Below are 6,000 nucleotides of genomic sequence, written 5' to 3' on the forward strand. Positions count from 1 at the left end.
GATTCGCTGCGACATTTGCATATAAACTACTTGCGCAAGATTCGTTCAATTTAGCTGCGTCGTATTAGTCGGAATGAATTACAAATATTCATCCTATTCGTATTGGTAGATATCAAATTGGACAATTCTAGATAGTCGAGGCTAGATAGAAGAAAGTGTTTAATAAAAATATTTCATTCGGTATCTATCGCTGTCTGTAGAAAATCAAAATGATATTGGCCATCGGTCGTAATCATAACTTCACTTTACAGGGCCGCTTTCTAAAATCAAATTTTTTCTCTTATGAATAGACTTGTGATTGGTCATACTCTTTGTGCTGACTTGAAAGTTTTCCTCGTCGTTTCAAGGCTGCCCACATCGAATTAATCCGATTTCTGGTTCGCTCTATGCGCGTCAATGATACCTATCCTTTTCTCTCTCTTTCTCTGTCTGTCTGTTTCTCTCTCTCTCTCTCTCTCTCTACGTTTTTTCTCTCTAGTGGATCCACAGAAATCATGACCTTTACAATTTGATTACGCCTGGGAGATCGGCCTCCCTTGTCGTTCGTTTTTTTTCCTGGCCCCACAATTTTGCCTAACCACGTTCCGATCAGACGATTCGATATTTTCAGATTGACCGACGAAATTACAGCCGATTTCCCAGGATTGCAATTTCCAACCGACTTCTATCCGAATAACGTCTATTAATTTTAGCTGAACTAATATTCGAATGCACGGGATCGCATCTCTCATTCTCTCTCTCTCTCTCTCTCTCTCTTTTTTTTTCTTTTTTAACATATTTTGATAGTAGAATCGTGAAAAAAGGTAGGAGGGAGAGGGTGTATGGGTATAGCAAAAAAAAAAAAAGGAATTTACTTGATAATCCCATAGACTGTTATATGACCGCATCGAATACGAATTTGCCATGCTCGATTGCAGAAAAATCTTTTATACATGAGTTTTTGAGTTTTCTCTAGCTACATTTTTCATCTTTGTTATTATAATCAACTTACATACATATATACTGATATAACCACATTGGAAATCAATTTTCATCGAAACTAAACGCGCGAATCTATAATCGTTATTAATGTATCTAAAGTAATGAATTTTGAAAGGAGGATAATTTGAGCATCCAAGTACGATGTTAAATTATACAGTAGGAATGTGAGAAAATCTCGGTCAAGACATTCTTTTCGATCCGGTCTTATGTGCACGCTCGCATTTTAACCTTCGTAAAATGGGAAAAGGTCAAATGGTAAGATGAAATCGCGCATTGTTAGCAAGAATAGCTATTGTAAATGTTAAAAATCATATGACGTTAAAATCAATTACGAATAAATTTCTAAATGTTATTTTAAATGATATTTATAAAACTATCAATTTTGTTATCATACACGATGGATTAGTAATAATAAATCTGAAGATAAAAAAATGTTCATTCATATAGTACACGATAAAATCTCGTCAATGTTCCAAATATTGAAGGACAAATATACAAAGTCAATCAACTTTAAACTGATGTCTCGTCCCAAGGTTTCACATTCAAATTTTGTTTAGCCGACCTCGACGAGTCGTTGACACCTCGCTTATCTTGCGACAGACGTTTCTATTTAAACACTCGAACATCATGGCCTATATGTTATCTGCTAGGAAGTCATCTATTTATTTTTTTTAGCAACGACGACATGTGGGTTCTTTGGTAAAAACTTCACGCATCTTTTCTCTCTTTCTCTCTCTCTCTTTCTCTCTCTCTCTTTTTCTCTTTTTCTACTTATATATATATATATATATATATATATATATATATATATATATATTATAAAATCGTTGATTATTCGTTTCGGCAAATCCGATAAATATTTTCGATTTTGTACCGAAACGGTGTGAATAGCAACGTTTTGTTATCGAAATAAACGACGTTCGTGCGCTACAGTTAAGGAATCTTCGGTAGCAGCCGTTTTCGTCGAGAAGATGATTCGTCGAGATAATACGATTAACGAGCCCTTCCTTGATAAATGAGGGCTGTGCCGAGGCGAACAGTCGATATCGACTTCTTCCTACACCTATAATGTCATACCTAGGGAGACATTTTTCTAACTTATCGAAAGAAATGACGTTCACGAATTAGTGAACTCGTTCATTTAATTTTCGATTAAACTTCAATAACGAAAATTTTATAATATTATTATTTATATGTATAACCTTTAAAATACATTTAACAATAAATAATCATACGTTATAGAATGAACGAATTATAAAGAAATGAAAACAAATATGAGAGGGATTATATGATTCATTTATTTTATGTATATATTTTATTTTGATGTAGGATAAACTTGGTGGGGATGTAAATGAGGTGGGGATATACATTGAGGAAACAAACGTGCACGATACGAAGGCAGTCTAGCTCGGATAGTCAAGGAGACAAGACGTCTCTTCGATAACGCATTAACTGTCAATATCGATAACGACGTCAATGATATCTCGTATGTCTCTATGGACATAGGACGCTTGTCGATGCACATTGCATAATATTCATCGATCGATCGTGAATTCATTTTATTTCGAAATAAAGGCGATGAACAATTCATTTACATGTTAATTAATTATAATGAGAATCATAATTGAAAGAGAGAGAAAGAGAGAGAGAAAGAGAGAGAACATATTAATAGACGTGTTTACGCTACAAACGAACAGAGAATTATAATTACGTTAATACATTTATATTTCATTTGAATAAACTTTAATATATTCGTTCTTAATCAAACTTACATATACAGAAGTATTCATTATACGTGAACAGGAAGATCAACAACGGATTCCTACGTCTTACAGTTGCAATTTCTATTTTGTGTATATATCACAAAGGACGATCGTTGTTCAGTTTACTCCCGAGGAAGTAATTTCAAATTACGTGTACTCTACTTGACGGTTTAAAACTTTTCTACAGTCTCTCATGTACGTAAGAAGCTGTTTAAGAAACTCTAGGAAAATAGACTTTCCCTGCGGGATGTAGGTTAAAGTGTTATCATACGAGGTAGTAAACTTACACAACCAACAGAAATTCCTTTGGGCTATATTTCTTTTTTTTTTTTTTTTTTTATCTTTCTCCAGAGTAAAGTGAAGTACCAATAAATAAACTGTCCGTGATCTAATCAATCGAATATAGTAATTCTTTTTAATTTCGTAAAACGGCTCTGTAAAACATTTGACTTTAATTTTATACATTTGTGCAAATATTCGTAATACAAGTTCTCACAGATACTGAAGTATCAAAAAAAAAAAAAAAAAAAAAAAAAAGAAAGAGAGAACATGAGAGAAAAAAAGAAAGAGAAAAGAAAGAAAGTAAAAAAGAAAAAGGAAAAAACAACATAGAAAATAAGGACACTAAAAATTTATCGAAAATATTGATCTTTCAACAATGTAAATTTTACTTACATCCATGTGACGCTATTATGCGATCATGTTTAGGAGCATGTCATAATGCAGGAGCATATAACGTCATGGTGAAGGACGTTGTACGATTTCCGCATCCGTCCTGTAAGTCTCTTCTTTCGACTGTCGCACACGTACACGCTCGGCACAACTCACTTATGGACTGATCGCCTCGTCACTATTTTAGCGACAACCGGGTCAAGTTCGTCTCGAGCCGCGAATACTTTAGTCTAACCGCTGAGAGTCACACAGAAAGTAAGAGTAAGAGTGAGAGTAAGCGTGAGAGAGAGAGAGAGAGAGAGAGAGAGAGAGAGAGGGAGGGACAGACTGAAAGTGAATGAATATCAAAGAGAAAGAGAGAGAGAGAGAGAGAAAGAGAGAGAGAGAGATGGAAACTAACCCGAAGGTGGTGTCACTCAAATGAGAAGAAGGAAGGTATACAAGAGGAGGAAGAGGAGGAAGGAGGTGGAGTCCTTCGTTATATTAGCATAGCCGCGAGAGAGCAAGACGCGTTGCGTTAGCACGCTCGTATCACAGTACAAAGAGTGGGTCAAGTTCAACAGAACGTGGATGGAGCAACACACGGTCGAGCGACTCTCACTTTCATATTCCATTTGTAGTTACGTGCAGGAACGGTTGCACGTGCGTTCATCGCTCGTGAATTTTCATATTACTCGGTAATGTAACTTAATAGGCAAAAGATTTCATTCCAAATCGATTTAAAAATATCATCTATTGTTACTTACGTTATTACTTTCCTAATACCAAATCTTTCCTTTAATTCTCTTAATGTTTTATCTCATTATCAAATCATTCGATATAAAAGATTTATTGATTAATTCATTTTATTATTTACTATTATGACTTATTATGACATATATTCATATATAATAAAAGTATTTATCTGTACGTTTGACAAAAATAGAAATGTACGATCGCTCGAAAAGAGAGAGAGAGAGAGAGAGAGAGAGAGAGAGAAAGAGAGAGAAAAGAAAGATAGAAAGAAAGAGAAGGGAATAGAAAAAACAAATGATAAAAAGAGAAATGATAAAAAAAGAGAGCAAAAGAGACAGAGACCGAACTTGTTTTGATCGGTGATCGCGGAGTCAAAAGAACACGGTTACAAAAAGCTTTCCGATAGCGTCACCTTGTCGGTGATCCTAACACATTATATAGTATGTACCTAATATATATATATATATATATGTATACATATATATATATATATATGATCGTCGTTTGTTGTTCGGTCAAGTACACCACGCTCTACATTTTCCACGTCGGTTTCGATCCTGCGGGCCATATTTTTCCATCGGTTCGAAGCGAGGATCAGGTTCGACTGATAGATAAAACGACTCAAATTAGTGATACGCTACCCAAAAGAAAGAAAGAAATCGTCGAGCACACTTCAAGGTGATCACCGCGAGGTTCTCTCATATCTCTCGAACACGATTTTAATCATCGTACGACGACCGTGATCGAATTTTATTTTTACGATGTTCTCTCGTCGAACTGAATTTTTATCTACCTTCAAAAAAAAAAAAAAAAAAAAAAGAAAGAAAATAAAAGAAAAGAAAATAAAAGAAAAAGAAAAAGAAAACAATATATCATCATTTCGTTCACGATTTGTACAATTTTTGAAATGTTCCATTAAAAACGTTCCGCTTTATTTCATTAGTATCTAAGAGAGATTATTATTATTCGTTAATGATCAAAATAAACGAAGAGGTACATTAATTTACTTATAAAAGACAAAGCGAAACATCTAATTACAGTATCTTACTTAAGTAAAGTGTCAAAAGAAAGAAAGGAGCTTCTCCGAAACTCGTTTCTTTTCATTCTCGTAGAGTTTCGAGCTTTCGGGTGATGCTTCTCGTTTGCGAATAAATGTAATGGTTTTATACGAAAGAAGAGATTCTATGGAAACGAATTTAAGAGGACGAATTCAGGCGATATCGCGCTTCTAAACGGGTACGACTCTTTATGCACGGTCTCGAACTTAAATGATATACATAGATACATTTTATCGTCGAAGAGAGAGAGAGAGAGACAGAGAGAGAGAGAAAGAGAAATAGTTTCGACGGTTCCAGTGCACTTCTGTAAATTCTCACAATAAAATATAATAAATTCATTCAAACAACCAATAAACTCGTATCTACTTTTTCTTTTTCTCATAGCCAGTATCAAAAGCAAACAAGAATAGTCGACAAAATTCAAAGCTTTCCTTTGACGCGTCCAGCAAATATATATTCTGAGTTTAGGCGTCCGTTTGATGATAAATAAATTGAAAACAGAAACGACAACATTTTTCAACTTGAATTTTATCGATTTTATATATGGCCATAAGACAAAGGTAAAAAATGAGAGTAAAGAAGAAAAGATAAGAGAATAGAAGTTTGTCCTTCGGACCTCGATCGATAAGATGATGTCAGTAGGGCACAAGCTTGAAGGTTTATCTGATTTCAGATCTTTGTGCGAGATGAATTCTAAGAAGATCGTAAAGCATTTCTTTTATATTCATCGATGTCGTTCTGTTTCAATGTAATTCCAATCATTCGTAATAAGACGAATGATCTAATGAGTT

General features: G+C 34.4%; 1 long non-coding RNA gene across 1 annotated transcript in view; it reads right to left on the minus strand.

The window, feature by feature from the left end:
* Window positions 1-4,100, minus strand: part of LOC124946564 — an 81,239-nt gene extending 77,139 nt beyond the window's left edge. Inside the window, exon 1 of the long non-coding RNA XR_007100122.1 lies at window positions 3,420-4,100. This is a non-coding gene — a long non-coding RNA (uncharacterized LOC124946564). The remainder of the gene's footprint in view (window positions 1-3,419) is intronic.
* Between the last annotated feature and the right edge of the window lie 1,900 nt (window positions 4,101-6,000).

The sequence above is a fragment of the Vespa velutina genome, chromosome 2, assembly GCF_912470025.1.
Source record: "Vespa velutina chromosome 2, iVesVel2.1, whole genome shotgun sequence".
Taxonomy (NCBI): Eukaryota; Metazoa; Arthropoda; class Insecta; order Hymenoptera; family Vespidae; genus Vespa; species Vespa velutina.